This window comes from Solea solea, chromosome 1 (assembly GCF_958295425.1).
Source record: "Solea solea chromosome 1, fSolSol10.1, whole genome shotgun sequence".
NCBI classification, from domain to species: domain Eukaryota; kingdom Metazoa; phylum Chordata; class Actinopteri; order Pleuronectiformes; family Soleidae; genus Solea; species Solea solea.
The window spans coordinates 24,207,465-24,228,555 of NC_081134.1; the positions used below are offsets into that span (position 1 = coordinate 24,207,465).

A 21,091-nucleotide genomic window follows, 5' to 3' on the forward strand; every position below is an offset into this window, starting at 1 on the left:
CAATTTACAGACTTCATATATTACAATCCTATAACATTGTTCTAACCCTGCTAATAAAACAATTCAGATTCAATCTTTCAACAACCATCAGTGTCGAAAAAGCACTTTTAATATAATGGATCAATCCAAAAACACATTGAAATCATTGAAACCTGAATGTGCAGTGAATGAGCAGCACCTTCAATAATTTTTGAACACTTTGTGATCGTCATCATAATTACGAGAAAAGTGTAACAGTGTGTCTTCCTCTCCCTGCAGCTGTCTGTGCTGAGCGGTGAGTCAGAGCGTCCAGTGGCTGGTGGCCAGTGCACACTGGGAAAGCTTCCAGCATCAGAGGGACTGTGATTAACCCAGAAGCAGTCAAGCTCGGCAGGAAGCCCCGCACAACCAGTCACTGCTATTTATCCACTTTCCAATGAAACCAATTACTTTTACAGAGAGCTTCGGTGCCGACACTATATGTGTTGTTCTTGCAGACCAATAGAGTATAGATGTGAAAGGAGAGGCAGGCGTGAAGTAGGAAACCCTCCTGAGCTGCTTCAACAGGCTGTAAAATGTATCTAAAGTCTGTTTCCATGGAGACCCACTGATGTGTGAGAGCAGCCTGAGGGACACAAGACGTGGGATACAACTCTACAATGTTGTAATTGTTGTTGTTGTTATTATTGTTAGATTGGCTCTATTATTTAAATGTGAACAAAAATGTAAACATAAAACTAGTTTACACAGTTTTTATCTTTGGCACTGAAGTTGCTCTTTAGAGCAGCAACCATAACTGAGCCTTTACTGAATCCCATTCAATCAAAGTCTCTCTAAAATATGCTACGGCTGTGCATATTTTACTCTAATAAATATGTTGCAATTTAATGTTTCTACAATGTCCCCAGTGTGATTATTCCCTGCTCATTTCACTCAATATGAAAGTGACCTGTAAAAGAAAAATGATGCTGTTAAAGATTACTGAGGATAATTATTTGGAGACTAACGTTACTGTAACTCAGTTACAAACATTTACAACAATGCTGACATTATGAGAGTCACACATGCAAGTATTATTATGTACATCTGAGGTATGTGCTCATCCACCAATGAACCTGCACACCCTTACATCTGCATCACTCCCTCCATTAGCACTAACATTTACAGTATATGACGTGAATACATCTAGTTATGATGAATGAGAAAACGTTGTCTCTTCAAGCATATTTTTTACACTGAAAAATCTGAAAAAATCTGGTCTCTGTTTACAGCCTTGTCACTAAATCTTCAGAATAAATAAAGTTGTCTGTCTGTCTGAATCCTAAGAGACATACATCAATGTTCGTCCAACACCAGCAACAACATCCGACATTGGAAAGAATCCAAAAAAGGAACGAGTCAAAGAGAGAGTCAGACAATAAACTCAATAAAACACATATGGGTCAATATGTTATTTTGCCCATTGTAGTGTTAATCCAATTCAAGTCCTGTGTACTTACTGCACAAATGTGCGGCACAGTGTGTTTGGCTACAAAAACAACCAGGCCAAATGATTTTTTAATGAAATATGGAGGTTATCATTCATGATGCATTGATACCGATGCCAGTATCTGGTCCGATGCTGCACTTGCATATTGTTTGTGTCTCAATTTGACCAAATGTGGTGTTCCGTTACAAACAAAGTTATTTCTATCTCCATGGAAATACCAAATGTTAGTCAAATGTTTTACAGCAAAAATAAAGGAATACTGAAACCGTTTAAACAGCAGCAGCAGTGTCTAATGTTGTATGTTGTTCACAGTCAAAGTGAGGCGAAGGCAATTTGTTTTTGCTGTAATGGTAAGTACACATTTAAGTGATTTGCACTCAGTCAGAAAAAAAGTAGTATCAGTGTCAGTGTAACTCTAAATAAAACAAATTGAAGCAGCAGGAAAACAGCTCACAGATACAGAAAGCTTCTCCTCACTACATTCCACATGTCAAAAGTCAAATGAGAGTGAGTCTGTTACTGTGATTTCATCATGTTGTGCTGTCGTTTGCAGCAGGAGGCATTAGCCTAATACGTGTCAACGTGAAATGTTATTGGGTTACTTGTTGTCAGTAGTGTAGTAAGGAGTGAAGGACAGCGAGCTCAGCTAATAAAGCAGTCATATCCCCAATCACTGCTCAGGCTAATTGACAGCCACATGAAGAGAGAACACCTAATTGATTATAGGCTTGTCCTATTCCAACACACCAGGGGACTGATGGGAAATGAGCAGAAGTAAAACTGCGTGTATGAGAGAGAGAGAGAGAGAGAGAGAGAATTGATTTTTTTATATACATTTCTTTATAATATTTTCCATTTAGTCAGTCCCTGCATGCTTGTGAAGAAAAGCATGCTTCAGACAAGTTGTATACCACAGTGGGGAGCATTAGACTTCAACAAAGGCCGTATCTGGTTAAAGAAGTGAGGTATTGTTTAATTTTAGCTTCCTTTGTCCTTAGAGAGGTTTTTATTATTTACTCCTCCTTGCTGTGTGTGTTACTAACAGACCTCTTTTTGAAGTACCATATTGGAATTCTCATGTGCTTTGTAACGAGGCATCATAGAAGTAACAACTCAGTTTACCAAGCAAAGAGGGTGTTTTTATGGATGAATCAAACCTCCTCATTCTTTCTTTTTGGATCCCCTGAAGGATGAATGTGCTTGGTTGATACTTGGAAGGATCCTTGCTGTGGAGTAAAGAAATGAGCCACGATCACCTCAACAGCAGTAGCCAAGGAACTGTGCAGATTAAACAAATCAATGTTCTGTTATTTTGTTTTCATGTAAAGCATATTAAGTCGCCCCTGTGTATGAAATACACTGTCCAATCCAGTTCAAATCAACTTTATTTGCAAAGCTCTTTAAAACAACCACAGTGGACCAACGTGCTGTGCAGAATATAAAATAAATAAAAGACATAAAACTCACACAAGGCGATACAATACAGACAAATAAAATAAATTAAAATATATAAAACACGGGTGAAAATAACATCCATACATTTACAAATTAAATACATATTCAGATTTATACAACAAAAGCGGCCTAATCATTATAATCGCTGTATGTTATAATCAGTGAGTGGTAAATTAAAGGAAATGGAACAATGCAGATGTCTTTTACAATGTAGCGCTTCCTGTCACCCATAGGATGAAAAAACATAGTTATTCATTTAGCTGCTACACCTGTTGTGTTATTAGTAATGATCTTGCTCAAGGTTCTAAATGAAATGTCAATATGTGAACAGATAAAACGGACGACATTGTTTGAATTTACTTGACAAATTTGGCCAAAATCCCAGAGATGAATTGATAAAAGCGTGGACTAATACCATGGAAGGAAAAATAAAGAATCCTTTCCACAACAGTACAGCTTTCACTGCAGGCAGGATCCATCAAAGGGTGATGACAAATAATCGAATCCATCTAATTTAATAGAAATATTGAAAAAATACAAAATAAAATGTGTAAATACAATTTATGGACAAAATAACCTAAAAACAAGAATAATTAATGACGTTGTTAATGGCCCTAAGGTGGCAATGTTTTCTACAATGCATGTACATCACGTGTATATCAACTATAACTGAACATATGCATACAGTTTGCAGGGTAAAAAAATCATGTCCCTCAGCTAATAAATAGGTTAATATAGAAAAATCCCTTAAGAAGTATTTGTTTAGTCTTAATAAACGTTTCCAGAATATTCTCTTTGTCGTACGAAACCGTGGACATTTTTGCAAAGCTTTCCGCCGTTGCCCATCACTCCACATCCCATATATGGTAACCCAGTGAATGACCGCATCCTCCTCTTCAAAGTCTGCCGTCACAACACTGTTCCACCATAAATTGTCAATTCATTGTGGTTCAGAAAAGACCCATTGGTTTAATCCCACCCCAAGTCATTTTTTGTTACCTATCAAAGTGGATGTCAGGTCCAGCCCATGGGAGGGGCGACATGACACTTCCACTGCAGCTTCTAAACAGGTCAGCCAAGAGAACCATGGAGTCCAAAGCAGTGGGAGGGGGACACTTTCAACCAAAACCGTGTAACTGAATCTAAACCAGTGGTTAAACCCATTCAGCAGTTCAGGAATGGGGAGAGCACAACAATACAATACCATTCATAGGCTAACACAGCCAGTGGAACACAGTGGAATGATCAGGGAGGGGTTTCAATCAGGCAGAAAGGCTCTCAGCCAGTCAGCCAGTCAGCCAGTCAGTCAGTCAGTCAGACTGCAGAGGCTCTTGCATCACAAAAGGACACACATCCATACACCTACTATCTCTGTTTGCTTTGGACTGTGGGATGCATACCTCTGTCATTCTTTCAGAAAGATAGAGGAATAGAAGAAACATAAACGCACTTCAGTTGGCAGTGGCTGAGAGGTGTGATAAAGTGAAAGGGGAGTGAGGGGAAAGAGAATGGCCAACTGAGAGTCAGTCTGCCCTCAGCCTGACCTGCAGCTTTCAGGGGGCTTGAACACATCAGAAATCCCATTGTGGGAGGTGATTAATTGAGAGTGATAACTTACCATGAACAGAGATTGTTACAGGCTTTAACGTGGTAGGCCTGGCTTTTTAAATACTGCTTTGTAGTCCAGCATATGGGCCCAGACGTATTCACCGACAAAAGACGAACAGAAATTTATCACACTTGTATGTCCTGCTAACAACATGTTCTCTCTCTTTCTGTTTAAACCTTGATTCTTTATTTTTTTTTGCCTTTCTGGACCTTCTGAACTTTAAAAAATGTAGTCGACTGCAATTCATGATTATTATTAGTGAGCTGTCTGTTTAAGTTTAACTATTCAACCAGCTTGAAATGTGATGTCATAATAGTGACAGACAGGTCTCAGGTCACAGATTATTTTGATCCAAATCCTCATGATGTGGAAACTGTGAAAAGCAAATAATAATAATCCAGTTTGAGAACATTTTTATTTATGACTATTTTAAACTCTTCTTTAAAGACGGAGCTATTATTACATTACCAAAATGATAATGTACAAACACAAGTATTTATTTGAAAATGAAACTTATGAGATGTTTTTTTATAGTAATTGAATTGCTTTTTGATTGAAAATCATAGCACAAGCTTTGATTGAGTGCGTCAACAAATCTATTAAAATAATAAAATAAGCAGCATTAAAACTACATGAACAAAAGTAAGAAGATATGTGCTTTATCACAAATAAGGGCTCACCTTTTTGCCAATAACTTTAAGGACAGTCTTTGTTTCATGTTTCAGCAGCTGAACCCAGGTAAATCCCAGTCAGTCAATATATATTAATCATCATCAGTGAGAATGTCTTAATGATATTGTGTGTATCATTGCTATAAATATCAGATGATATTTGCACTTTAGTGAAAGTTGAGGAACAACTTAAGTGTGACTAGAAAATTCTGCGGGGAAATTTCGAGCGTGCCTGCAGTTCTTACTGCCGATGTCGTCGGGTGCAGGACTTGTGCTGGTAAAGGAGTAACATTTGGGTGGATTGAACCTTTAAAACTTGAAGTATTTAGACAAAGTGGTATTTGACAGTTTTGAGAAAACCCCCACACATCCTATATCAAAACGTGCAGTTTGATCGAGAATGACAAGCTATTAGTTTTCAAGACCTGAGCATGGTGGCATAGTGATTAATAGGTCTTAACTATGCTACTTTTGCAGGATTGTGCTGGGTTCAATCCCAGGTCTGGGATAATTCTGTGTATGTATGTCTCCCATTTCTTACTAATCATTGTTTTTTTTTCATGTCGTACTATACTATAACATGTTGATGTGTCAAAAATGTCATGTGTTTCAAAAAACACAATCTGTTTTAGTAATGCATCGGAGGACATTTTTGTCAAATGTTGACGACATACATGACATTTTACTGTAAGACCTGAGTGGCATGGTGGCGTAGTGGTTAGTAGCTCTTAACTAACTATGTACAAAAATGTCATAGTTTAGTATGTCGTCCAAAAAGTCACAAAAATGTCATAGTTTAGTTTATTGTCCAAAATTTGACAAAAATGTCATAGTTTAGTATGTTGTCCAACTTTTGACAAAAATGTCATAGTTTAGTATGTTGTCCAACTTTTGCCAAAAATGTCATAGTTTAGTATGTTGTCCAAAAAGTCACAAAAATGTCATAGTTTAGTTTATTGTCCTAAATTTGACAAAAATGTCATAGTTTAGTATGTTGTCCAACTTTTGACAAAAATGTCATAGTTTAGTATGTTGTCCAAAAAGTCACAAAAATGTCATAGTTTAGTTTATTGTCCAAAATTTGACAAAAATGTCATATTTTAGTATGTCGTCCAAAAAGTAACAAAAATGTCATAGTTTAGTTTATTGTCCAAAACTTGACAAACATGTCATAGTTTAGTATGTCGTCCTAAATTTGACAAAAATGTCAGTTTAGTATGTTGTCCAACTTTTGACAAAAATTTCATAGTTTAGTTTATTGTCCAAAATTTGACAAAAATGTCATAGTTTAGTTTATTGTCCAAAATTTGACAAAAATGTCATAGTTAAGTTTATTGTCCAAAATTTGACAAAAATGTCATATTTTAGTATGTCGTCCAAAATGATACGAAAATGTCATAGTTGAGTGTGTTGTCCAAAATTTGGCAAAAATGTCATAGTTTAGTATGTCGTCCTAAATTTGACAAAAATGTCATAGTTAAGTATGTCGTCCTAAATTTGACAAAAATGTCATAGTTTAGTATGTCGTCTAAAATGTGACAAAAAAGTCACAGTTTAGTATGTCGTCCAAAATTTGGCAAAAATGTCGGTTTATTGTGTCGTCCAAAATTTGGCAAAATGTCAGTTTAGTATGTTGTCCAAAATGAGACAAAAATGTCACCGTTTATTTTGTCGTCCTAAATTAGACAAAAATGTCATAGTTAAGTATGTCATCCAAAAAAGTCACCAAAATGTCATAGTTTAGTATGTTGTCCAAAATGTGACAAAAATGACATATATATATAAAGTATAAGTATAAGTATATATATATAAAGTTCTACATATATAGTTCTATATGAACATAAATATGAAAATTAATGCAATGAGCAAATATATAAAGTCTTTTGTTGTTGCATCTTTGCTCGTGTGATGTCTCATAAGTGAACATTTGACATGTGTTCATTTTCTGAAAGGGTTTCAACAGATGGACCAACAGCCACAGAGGAACAGGGGAAACAAGAGGCAGCATGGCCAAAAAGATCTTGTGTGGTGACACGCAGTGTTTGTTCTGGTGTCAGGACCTCAGGGTCTTGTCGCTCGTCCTTATCTATCCCAACTCAATTACTGATGTGTCATCAGTGATCAATGAGCTATGGAGGGCTGGGGGTGGGGGGTCCATGGTGGTAGTATGGGCTTGGATAATATGGGGCTACCAAAAACCTGTGGCAGTAGTGGTGGTGGTGGTGTGCATAAAAGGAGGGGGTGCAAAAGACGGCTGGTCATTGTTTCACATTGTATTTCTCTGGGTAAAAGTCCATAAAACCATTCAAGGACGAGAGTCCGTCAGTGCACTCCCTGTCAGCTCTATTGACTTCTACTTGACTGCAGCACCCAGCAAAGACTGGGGCCGGCACAGACACACTTCAAATGTCAAAGAGCGTGCGATGATCACAGGCAGGACAGGCGCAGTGATAGACAGATTTGTTTGAGTGCACGTGTGGATGTGATGCACAGAACCTGAGGGTTCGAGCCAAATCGATCAGAGTCTCAGCCTTTTTCATGACTGCAGAAATAACACAGAAAATCACACACACACACACACACACACACACACACACACACAGATGCATATAGCATCTATACATTCATTTGTTTTGAATCTTCAATTACTAATTGTCTTATTATAACCAATATATATATAACCAAAAATATTTCAACCCCTACCCCCCTACAGTTGCAGAGTGTACTGTCACTGCACTGTCGTAACAGCACCAAACGCCTCCTCCTCCTCCCCTCCTCAACGTTGCAGAAAACAGTGATGTCATCCTACAACATACAGCTATTGTTCATGTTTTTTTCAGGAATTTAACTTTCCACACAGTCATTTTGTCACAAAAAATAAACTAACAAGTCAAGTTTATACTTCAGCGTCACCTGCACACAGTAGCCCAGCTACGGAAGCGGTTCTCAACCTAGACCTTGTCAAGGCGATGCAGAAGTATAAATCAGCTAAGAGTCGTGGACTTACTAAAAACATACCTTTTCAGGTTTATGTTGCTGTAAAATAATGAAAAAAGTGACAAGAGGACCAAAAATTTGCTGACGTGAACATTCATGTACGTCATGCATACAACACATGATGCACCGCATGAATTGCTGTGGATTTATGGAGTCATATTATAGATATTCAATTAAATTCAATTCAATTTTATTTTATTTGTATATGGCTGAATCACAACATGCGCTATCTCAAATCCCTGTACATAGACAACATCATATATTTACATTTACATTTAAGCATTTAGCAGACGCTTGACTTACAAAAGAGGAATAAGCTCCAGAGAAGAACTCTACTAGATAAGAACAGTGGACTGATAGAGGGAGAAGAAATGTCTGACAGAACCAGACTCAGAGATGTGCAGCGTCTGCCTCGACCGTTTGGGGTAAAAGGAAAAATGAGGGACAGAGGAGAGGTGGGGGAGAGAAAGGACACGAGGGAGATGAGGTCGAGACAGAAGACAGAGACCAGGAGCAGATACACAACACTTGTATGAAGTTATAAGTTTATACAGGGTTAGGGTTAGGGAGTCAGTGATGACATGTTTATACATCTACACAGATATTTGCCACAGAATATGTCAGTTGAGTGTTGAATTATAATTTGTAGTTTATTCAAAGTAAATAACTTACAGTGTAATCTGTCACAACATGTTTTTTTTTTATCACAGGATTACTCCTCACCTCTCAGCACAAGCTCTTCAGAGGCAAAGACAACGACCACAACCCTGAGCCTGGATACAAGCAGCAGCAGCAGCAGCAGCAGACACTTGGTTTACTGACAGCATGTACATTTATTGTATTTGTTTATGTATACTTTCCCAGCAAAATAGTCAGCTAATGCAGTGTCATTAATCATGATTGTTTAATTGAGAGTCTGTGGCATTGAACAACTGAATCGAAAAACGTTCCATTGTTATGGATATGTTTTACTTTATTACTATGACTGCAGTCTAGCATTGAACCTTAAGCAAAGTAAAATTAAATGATGCAAAATGAATGTAATATTAATGTACACCAAGTCTTTCACTTAATGCAAAAAGTCAGTGAGCACTAAAATGACACAAATTATTTGTGTGTGATGATCGAAATAGTTATATAATGTCATTGTTTTATTTGTGTGTATAGTTGAAAATAAACAATCCATATTTTGCTGGTGACACACTGTAACCCCTGAAAAACACCTGGGGGTCCATAGACTCCACTTTGCTGTATCTACAGAAGCAGTTTGGTACATAGTGGTATACAGTCTGAAATATATGGAAGAACATTCAGAAGCTTGTACTCAAGCATCAAAAAGTTAGAAAAACCCCTCAAATGAGAACGATTAGAGGCAAGTTTGTATGGTTACTTTAGGTTAAAGGATTATGTATTACATACAGTAGTTACAGTATGAAACACAAGGTACCTAAAGATAAGACAGTGGACAAAAGTGTCTTTGGTCTTCAGTAGACAGTGGACACACGTTGAAGCACAGGCTGATCGGCCACCTGCACAGAAATGAAATCATCTAACACTCAAAGATTCACCAACAACATCAGGGCTTTCTGACCTCTCACTAAATGTATCTACCATACTTAAAGGCCCAAGTTGGAGATGTTTATAGAAACCAACAGGAAATTAGATAATAGGGTTAGTGGCAGCTGATGGGGAAGATGAGCAGCCTCTATGAAGTGTTCTTTACTAGTTTGAAAACATAAACAGAAAGCAAAGTGACCACAGTCCTGTCCAAAGAAGCACAACAAAATGGCCGCTGTAGAGCAGTCACACAGTTTGGCAGGTCCTGTGTGTTCACCACAAAATTGCTTCCGAAAACCTCAAAGACAGTGGATCTTGCCATCAAACTATCTGCTACTTGCTTTTGTATGTCTTTATCTGCTGCTGTGCAAATCATTTCCACAGAAAAATGATGAAAACAGTGACCAAGTCCTCCTGAAGCAAAGATGAGTCAGCACCTACTCTTCACAAGAATACTGGATGAGGGCAATGCTAGGCCACCTCCTGGTAAACATGGACACTCAAATGAACAGTTTTCCAAACCTTCCTTGGGAATTGTACACCTTACGGGCAGCCTGTGGCCAAATGGAAAGGAAACTTGGCTTGTAACCGGAAGGTCGCTGGTTCAAGTCCCCAAGCCCCCCCCCTGAGCGAGATACCCAACCCCAATGCGCTACTCAGTGTGGCAGCCCACTGCTCCTAATTCTAGGATGGGTCAAATGCAGAGAGATAATTTCCCTAAGGGGATTAATAAAGTATATATTCTATTCTAATTCTGGCTGGAGATGTTGAAATAAATCAACTTGCTGTAATTTCTACATTAAAATTTTACAGTAACTTTTTGTTCTGTCATTTTACAAAGTATAACTGTACACCGCAATGCATCATGGGTCCAAAATAATTACAGTAGCTGACAGCATTTTCCCACAGTAACATATTGTAAAATGACAGGCAAGGTGTATTCTGACTGATGCGTATTACAGTTAAATACTGTTGATCTCATCTCATAGGATATTGCACTTGTCCGTCGTAACATTCGCTCTCTCCCCCTCCTCTCTCTCCTCAACTGTTCTCAGCACTTCCTTCAGCTGACTCCTTCTCACTCATGCATCCCAACTCTGCCACAGACACCTTCCTCTCTACTCTGTCCTCCTCTCTTGACTCTCTCTGTCCTCTTACGTCACGGCGGGTTTGTAAGTCCTCCCCAGTCTGACTCAGTGCGTGCTGAGAGAGCCACGATACGGGCAGCAGAAAGGAAATGGAGGAAATCAAAACACCCTTATGACCTGCTTTCCTATCATTTTCTTCTCTCCACCTTCACTGCCTCTATCTCTGCAGCCAAACAATCTTTCTATCAGACTAAAATTGAATCCTCTTTCTCTAACCCCAAAAAACTTTCTCAACCCCACCTCCTGATCTCACCACTCTACCAACCACAAACTCAGCTCCTTCTCTATCCTCTTTCACCCCTCTATCTCATGATCAAGTTCTTTCCCTAATAACCTCTGCCCGCCCCACCTCCTGCCCCCTTGACCCTATCCCTTCTCACCTTCTTCAGTCAATTGCTTCTGATCTTCTTCCTTTCCTCACCCACCTCATTAACACATCTCTATCATCTGGTTGCTTTCCGGACTCTCTTAAAGAGGCCAGAGTGACCCCCCCCTCCTTAAAAAACCCACCCTTGACCCGTCTGAAGTAAATAACTACAGACCTGTCTCTCTTCTTCCTTTTCTCTCCAAAACTCTGGAGCGTGCTATCTTTAATCAACTCTCCTCCTACCTTCACCGGAACAACCTTCTTGATCCTCTTCAGTCTGGTTTTAAAGCAGGTCACTCGACCGAAACTGCACTTCTTGCTGTCACTGAGCAACTCCACACTGCCAGGGCTGCCTCTCTCTCCTCTGTGCTCATCCTCTTGGACCTTTCTGCAGCGTTTGACACAGTTAACCACCAGATCCTTACTTCCTCCCTTCAAGAACTAGGTGTCTCAGGCTCTGCACTTACCCTAGTCTCGTCCTATCTTCAAAACCGAACATACAGAGTAACCTGAAGAGGATCTGTGTCGGAACCCTGTCCTCTAGCTACTGGGGTCCCTCAGGGTTCTGTCTTGGGCCCTCTCCTCTTCTCTCTATACACCAACTCTCTTGGTTCTGTTATTCTCTCTCATGGTTTTTCCTATCACAGCTACGCCAATGACACCCAACTCATTCTCTCTTTTCCCAGCTCCGACACACATGTAGCAGAACGGATCTCCGCTTGTCTGACCGTCATATCTCAGTGATGTCTGACCATCCCCTGAAACTCAATCTCGACAAGACTGAGTTTCTTTTTCTCCCAGGAAAGGGCTCTCCCTCCACAGACCTGACCATCACCCTCGACAACTCTGTGGTAGCTCCTTCTCATACCGCAGGAACCTGGGTGTGACACTTGATGACCAACTCTCCCTCACTGCCAACATTGCTGCAACAGCTCGATCTTGCAGATACATGTCGCACAACATCAGAAGGATACGGCCTCTTCTAACCCAGAAGGCGGCACAGGTTCTGGTCCAGGCTCTTGTCATCTCACGCTTGGATTACTGCAACTCCCTCCTGGCTGGTCTCCCGGCGTGTGCCATACGACCTCTGCAGCTCATCCAGAATGCAGCAGCTCGACTGGTCTTCAACTTACCAAAGTTCTCCCACACTACACCGCTCCTCCGCTCCCTTCACTGGCTTCCTGTAGCTGCTCGGATCCGCTTCAAGACTCTAGTGCTTGTGTTCCATGCTACAAACGGATCCGGTCCAGCCTACATCCAGGACATGATCAAAACCTACACCCCAGCCCGCTCACTCCACTCTGCATCGGCAAACCGACTCGCTGCCCCCTCACTGAGAGGATCACAGAGGTATTCGCAGAACTCGAGACTGTTCCCTGTCCTAGCTCCCAAATGGTGGAACGAGCTCCCTATCAACATCCGGACAGCGGAAAGCCTCCACATTTTCCGCCGCCGACTAAAAACACATTTCTTCCTACTCTACCTTGACTAAGACGATGACGACAAACAAAAAAAAAACGTATACATCGCACTTATGACTAGCACGTCATAGTTTGGCTTACTTGAAGCTCTTACTTACTTCAAGCTCTTATTTGTACCCATGTGCCAAATGCACTTATTGTAAGTCGCTTTGGATAAAAGCGTCTGCTAAAATGACATGTAATGTTGATGAATTTTGGAGTAACAGCAAGCCTGGTCTCATTCAATATGCATATTTTGCAAAGCTGCTAATGTGAAAAACAAAAATTAACTGTAAATACATTCAACAACAACATATTGTATTGTGAAGTATTAACAGCTATTTACTGGCAACTTTAGTAATTTGAATAAAATACAAGATAATGTTGTAAACTAGATTAAAATTAATAGTTGTTTTTCCGGAAAAAAAATTTGCTGTAATCTATATACAACAAAAACCTGTAAAAGTTATCCTGTAATTTACTGTAATCCTTTTTACAGTAATTAACAGGAATTTTACAATACTTTACTTGCAAATGTTTTGCCAGGTATTTACTGTAAATACAGTCAATTTGTTACAGTGTAGGTGATTTTAATATTAACTGGGTTGATATAAAACACAAACATAACCTCAAACAAATTACAGAACGTTTTAATCTTAAACAATTATTGGAAAAACCCACCCAAATTACTACCCACTCTTCAAACCGAATAGACTTGATATTTACAAACCAGCCTGACAGAATTCTCAAAACGTATAATCTTCTAACAGTACTATGACATAGTAAAAGGTTGTGAGTCTTTCGGCCTGAAGATGAATAGAATAATATCACAGTTTATAAAGAAGGGAAGACGAGGGAAAATAATAGAAATGCTCTGACATGGATAGACAGCAAGTGTATAAAACCGATGAAAGACAGAGATATGCTGCTCAAGAAAGCCCTGAAATCTGGTTTGACCTCTGACAGGCAGAAATTCACCTCGGCTAGAAATAAAGTAACGAGTATAGTTTGCAAGTCCAAAGCTATTTTTTTCATTAATATTATAACTACACTGTAACAAATTTCCTGTAGAATTTACAGTAAAGAACAGGCAAAAAAGTTGCCAATAAAGTGCTGTAAAAGTGTTGTTAATTACTGTAAACATTAATTACAACATATTACTGGATACGTTTTACAGGTTATTGCCGTATATAAAACACAACAATGTATTGTTTTATATGATAAACAACCATTTATTGTATTTTAATTTACAATATTATCTTGTATCCCATTCAAATTACATGAGTTACCTGCCAACTATTTTTGCCACTAAATAGCTGTTACTTGTTCATAATTCATTGTTTTATTGTAGAATGTTTTTACAGCTAATATATGTTTGCTTGTCATGTTTTGCAAATTAAGCACTGTAATTTCTTGTGATTGTAATTATTTTCAGCTATTAATAATAATAAAACAAGAGTCAGTGCTGCAACAATACAAAACATTTATTAACACTCAATACCCGATGTGTATATTTTCAAACTCACACAGACATGAACAAACTCACATAAACATACACCAGACTGCACAAGACTTGCAGCCACACAGTGTAACTTTGAATTAACTACTGTAATTTGCAGCAACAAAGTCAAATGTGTAAAAAATAACCACATCTTGGAACCATTGTTTTTTTGTTTTTTTTATACAAAACAGTGTGCCATTATTGTTTCTTTTGCAAACGGGCTCATAGCCATTCAAAGTCCATTAACCTTTTTAGAAGTGCAGAGACATGAAGGTTGACATTGCTGTTCCTCTTCTCTTGCACCTTCCCACTTCTTGGACTGATCCACTTTGTGGCCTTTGTGCCAGAGGTTGGGTTGATCCCCAGGAAGCATCTGAAGTCACAAAATCAGGAAAAAGACACTTAATGAAATACATTGTTTACAAAAGACAAAACCCATCAAGTTATTCATCATTTTTTGAAATATACAAGGATATTTTATTGTCACATGCAGAGAGTAGGGTAGATTAGTACATGCAGTGAAGGGTAGCGCTGTGTGTGTGTGTGAGTGAGTGCGCGCAGCCGAGGGGCGGCGCATGAGCGAGCCCGCAGAGCGGAAGACGGGTGTGTTATTGTTTACATGTGTGCCGGTGAATGAAGGTGGAGACGGCGACCGGAGCGGATAGAGAGAATTGGATGTTACCGTGCAATCAGCTAATAAACCCGGATTCTCTTCAACAAGCAAACGGCCTGTCATTTGTGTGCCACCACGTAACAACTGTGGAGTAAAAAGTCTCGGGAGTTAACCCCGGAAAAGAACGCTACCTCCCGGCCCTGGAGAATATAGATCTCCCCTGCGTTCCCCGACCACCGCTTTAGCTTGAGTCATCAAAAGCTGCGCAGGCTAGGCTAGTGACGAGTTTAAGACGAGACCCAGACTCTATCAGCGGTAGTGATTGGGTCTCGTCTTCCACTAGTCACCCAACGGTGCGTAGCATTACAGCCTCTGAACCAGCCCATAGACAACGCAGCGGCTACCGGAAAAAAATTCGAAATAGCTGAACAGATTGACTGCATTTTCGCGGTGACATGACACACAAATATTTAAGACCCATGCCATCTGAATTTAAGACAATTTAATACTTTTTAAGGCCTTATTTTTAGGAAAATTGATTTACGACTTTTTAAGGACCTGCGGCCACCCTGAGTTCATGGACGATTCGTGAACGATAGGAAGTTTCTGACTAACTACCTTAGCCAGATAAATGATGTTAGTGGTCGATATTACTGTGAAAAAAAAATGTTTTGTGCACATAACACACTGCTCCAAAGCCTACTGCCCTGAAACATCTGATGTATTCTTGGTCTGAAAGTAGTTACAGAAGTGAACCAGACGAAGCAGTCAGAGAATGGCTCATTCGTGATTCGCAAGTCGTTTTAATGAACTGAACGAGGAGAACTAGTTCGCGACAAAGAATCGTAATAATAATTCCCATAATACTAAATTGTACCACACAAATCTTCATAATACAATCCAGCAGTTACAACACTCTAGTGTATCTTGCTGTTCTGTGGTTTTTGCTGGTTAACATCTTCAAAAAACAGTGCAGTTTTGAGTCCCACACCCCGTATATTCCAACTAAGGCAAATAAAATGATGCCAAATGCTGTTAGTCACACAAATAAATAAGGAAACATTATTCTTACCAAAATGTTGTTTTTGCAGCTTTCGCTCCTCACCTCACTTCAAGGTTGATTCGATCCTGTCGGCGACACACGTAACTTTCTCACACCGAGTTTAGACAACGTACAGTAGCACCTAACTACCTTAGCTAGCGGCATGTTAGCCTAACATTTTAGCCTTCCATTAAACTGCAGAGCCTGGGTTTACACTCGTTTGAAAAATATTCTTGAGCTAACTTTATTTTTAGTTGTGCAAACCAGGCTGACACACGATTAAATCATATTTCATGTTATTACTTGAATCACATTTTGAAGAGAAACTAGCAAGGTTGGTTTCCAGCCATGATATGCCAGGTGAAAGGCATAGCCTCAAAAAAGGTTACTAAAGTCATATTGTTAAAAACTAAAATAATTACTGTTTAATTCGGGTAAAATGTAACATAACCATGCATACAATCTTGCCTAGTTTCTCTTTTATAGTTTAGACTAATAACATAATACTTACTCTTTATTGAGTGGATGAATGCTGGGTTCGCTCTCCTCCTCCCGCCATCAAATGCCTATCCTCTTGCAAACCGCCAATATTAGCCTAACAGTGTTTAACTGTAAATGTATCATTTACAGTCAGAACCAAGTGAAAACATAACCATGCTGTAATTTTAAAATGTGTTACAGCTTTAAATTACTGTAATTATTTTTTACCCATAATACATTGCAATTTACAGTTACACCTTGTAAAAGGATTGGACAACAAGCTTCTGTAATTTTTTACTGTAGAAATTACAGAAATTTGTTACAGTGTAATGCAAGAGGAAATAGCAAGGTGATCTGGAAAAACTTGGATAAATTAACTGGTAAACAACCCAAAAATGTCACTAATAAACTTGAAATCAAAATAAATGACACCATTGTGCACCATGAATAAATATTTTGTTGATTCTGTCAGAGAGATAACTCAACAGTTTAACCAACCTGACTGGGTTTATTATCCTGTCAACCCGTGTCTGTTTTCAAGATAGAGGAAATATCAGAAGGGGAGGTGATGAACATAATCAAGTCCCTCAACCACTTAAAAGCTAAAGATGTATGTGGCCTCAACACTCATTTTTTAAAACTTCATGAAGATGCATTAATCTTACCTAGAACTCTAGATCTTGTAAATCTATCTTAAACAAAATGTTGTGCCATCCACATGGAAGCTTGCTGTAGTTACGCCAATTTACAAGTCTGGTGATAAAACTGAAATGGCAAACTATCGACCAATCAGCATCCTCCCCACTATCTCAAAGATTGCAGAAAAAAGGGTGGCAAAGAAACTGAATGAACATCTTAACTCTGAACACACATCCCTACATCCAATGCAGTTCGGATTTCGCAAACATCACTCCACAGAGTCTGCAAATTGTATTTTTGTTGAAAAAGTCAAAAGTCTTCCTGACAAGCATGCCTGCGTAGGTGCTGTCTTTCTAGACCTCAAGAAGGCTTTTGACACTGTCGACCACCAAATTCTTTTATCCAAACTGACCCGTTTAATCTCTCACCAGAGGCGCTGCTTTGGTTCGAGTCTTACTTGTGTGACAGAAAACAGTGTGTGTCCCTGTCTGGCACTAACTCAGCATACCTTAGCTGCCCAGCAGGGCTCCCCCAGGGCAGTATTTTAGGGCCCATTCTATTTAGTATTTTTATAAATGATCTTCCAGACGTGTTCTTAAGTGTTAATATCCAAATGTACGCAGACAAAGCTGTTATTTTCACACATGCCAAAAATCCCCAGGAAGCCTCCCAACTGTTGACAGCAACTATGACCAATGTGCAGAACTGGGTCAAGGTATCTCATTTACAACTTAATGCAAAGAAGACTGTTTGTATGGTGTTCACCAAAAGGCCAATTGAACTCAAACAGTCAAACATTTTTCTTGAAGGAGTTGAACTTGACTTGGCCCAACATTAACTTTTAAAAACCATATCAAACGACTCAAAACAACAGTAAGCTATAATGTACAAAACTTTAAACAAGTAAGACCTTTTTTGTCCCTCTATGCTGCTAAAATGTTTTTGCACTCGTTGATTCTCTCGCACATTGAATACTGTGTAACTTCCTGGTCACTTGCTGCTTGCACAACGTTCAAACTTATTGAATCAAAAAGCCATAAAAATCCTTGACAAAAAATCATTTTGTTTCCACCATTGCATTATTTTAGATAAATAGAAATTCCTTAATTTTAATAACTTTGTGCATTTCAAAAATGCTTGCTTAATGTTCATGGTTTTACATGGATTGGCCCCTCCTCCCCTGACCAACTTTATCAAATCCCGGTTTGTCAGTGGAATGGACTGCGAGGTGCCACGCAGGTGCACTACTTTTGGACAGTCCACATTTTCAGTCATTGGAACTACATATTGGAATGATTAACCGCTCACAATCATATGTTTCCTTCAAATTCCATCTGAAAAACTGGATGAAGGAAAACCCGACCTGTCTTCATCAGTAGATTGTCCACATAGTGTTGTTTTTGTTTCTGCTTTTTTATTTTTGTTTTATCTTCTGTCAAATGTCTATTGTCACCTGCCTAGGGACTACAGACGTAAATTAGCATTGTTGGTATAATCTGGCATATTTACATCCTCAAACAAACAAATAAGCAAATAAACGTGTCTTTGGTCTTCAGTAGAGAGTGGACACAAGTTTCTTTGGTCTTCAGTAGAGAGTGGACACAAGTGTCTATGGTCTTCAGTAGAGAGTGGACACAAGTGTCTTTGGTCTTCAGTACAGAGTGGACACAAGTGTCTTTGGTCTTCAGTAGAGAGTGGACACAAGTGTCTCACAGAAACAGTGGACCTCTGTAGTTGTGGATGTAGCTGGACGTTTTCTTCTCCTTCACCTCTGTGACACAATAACCGTCAGATCTCTTGTTGAAGTAACTTTGTTACCTTGAATAGAAATGTGTCATTTTTATTATAGGACTATTCAGTGACATTTGAACAACATTTTTTAACGTCTTGAAATAAAAAATAAAAACAATAAACTGAATAATTTAGAGGCTTTGCATGTTTTGTGTTGACTATGGGGGAAACCTTGGTATCTGGAGAGAACCCACAAATGCTCAGGGATAACATGCAAACTCCACACATTATCTCTTATTTAAGATCACAACAAATTTATAATGTGACATCAAGTGAGATGAGGATTCTCCAAACTGTGCACTGGTACAATTGGACCCTTAGTCTCAGGCCATCAGACAACTGTTGTAAATGTTAAACTGAGGTCTGGACCAACCAGCACATAGTTTTGGGATTGTGTCAGAAGAGTTTTTGGGAGGATGTCAAATTTCCAGCAATATAAAAAAGAAAATATATCCAGACCCTGATATTTTTAGTATGATCTTCAAATTATGTCCGTTGTGCAATATTTAGAGCTTATCAATTCATAAATAAAGTCAGTATATGCTTGGGGAGTGGGAATGAGTCAACAGGTGTGACCATATGTTTTTTACGAGCTACAATTTTTATTTTTGCTCTTTAACTAAAACCCGTCAGTAAAAAAGACAATTAAAAATTAAAAAAACAGACTGGAGAGCACTGGTTCCTTAACCTGACACAAGCGCTAGTAAATTACTTTTTATTTTATTGTGTGTTTTTGTTTTGAAGTATGTTTCAAATGTATAGACTAAGATTTTCAACAGCATATATATGGGAGCAGACAGACACCCCCCTTCTGACCTCCACTCTGCCAGAACATAGCATACCATTGGCATAATTTGCTCAGATTAATGGACTGGCTTCTGTGCATCTGATAACAGCTCCATAGTGTCAGCTACTGTGTTAATGGAGGAGGGGAAGGAGTTGTTCAAACACTCCCCCACAGACTTATCTGTTTAAGTCATGTAAGCTATAAGCCCCTTCAACCCAAAGACCAATTACCACTAAGTCAATATGAGAGCAGCAGATTATCGCAGTTAACTCAGCTGTTCATGTCCATGTGAGTCTCAGCTTCCTCATCAGGAGATTCAGGAGGAGACACAGACGTGATCTTTGCTCTTTTCTCACTTTATCTTATGCCCAAGGAAAACACTGCAGGTGCCACTGTTGAGAATAGACAAGCGCCACATTAGGTTCTGACAGTATAACAAAAATAATGCTTGATATCAGTAATGGCTATTATTGTCTTAACATTCATGTAGAAAACTTAAATCCAAGTTGTAAAAGTTTTCCCTTCTTTTTTTTTTTTTAATAAAACAATCACATGATAGCTTGGACAAGAGGAGGTCACATGTTCAGCCATCTTCTGTAATGATAGCAGTGTCTGCATAATGGATGAACTTATAATTATAGTCACTTAACAAAAGCTTCACCTTATAAAATCTATGCCTGCTTGAATCGATTAATATACTTTTCTCGCTGACTTTTGTTTATCACTCTCTCACACAACAGTCCATGAAGGGAAATCTGTGTCTTATGCTTGCAGGGACAAGGAGCTGCTGGTCTAACTGCTACCTACATTAGTAAATCTGTGTCACTGAAGTAAATTAGAACGAAGGATTTCAAACACCTCAATCCCAAAACAACACATTTGAATTTACTGATGGAGGCAGCAGTGAATAAACTCCAATTCCTTGTTCACTGTCAAATGGCATGAGAAAACATTGAACACATTTTTAAGATATCATAGACTTAAGCAGGCAAAGATTTTATTAAAAGAGCCTTTTTATTTAGTGGTTAGAGTCTGTTTGTCCTTGTATCCCTGGTAGCAGTCATGTTCTCAGTGAGAGTGAGTATCTATGTTTCAGACTTGTTCCAGACACTGTGGTGGGGGGGCACATTGCAAACTCACACTTCAAAAAACATCCATAATGTCCTAAATGCAGTCTAATCTGCTGATGTGAATCAGCTGCATGGAACCTGCATTAATGGTTGGTAGTGGAGCAGCTCCACTAAAAGACACAGACAGCACCACTGACCAGTGATGGGAATAACAGTGTTAAACGCTGTTACCGTTACGGACAATAAAACATGGCATGTTACTATAATTAAGCTCAATGAAGTCTGAGGCACTCTCAGCCATGCAGGCTGACAACAAAGTTGTTGTTTTGTTGTGAGGGGGGGGGGCAAGCACATAAGTAATGATGATTGGCTAAGGTAGAATACATTTCTTGGTAAGGCTGCCCAAAGAGGCAGAATTGGGCAGCCGTTGACACGC

General features: G+C 39.0%; 1 pseudogene; it reads left to right on the forward strand.

Moving 5' to 3' along the window:
• Positions 1–3,964: 3,964 nt before the first annotated feature.
• LOC131456097 (uncharacterized) lies at positions 3,965–12,728 on the forward strand (annotated as a pseudogene).
• Positions 12,729–21,091: the final 8,363 nt, after the last annotated feature.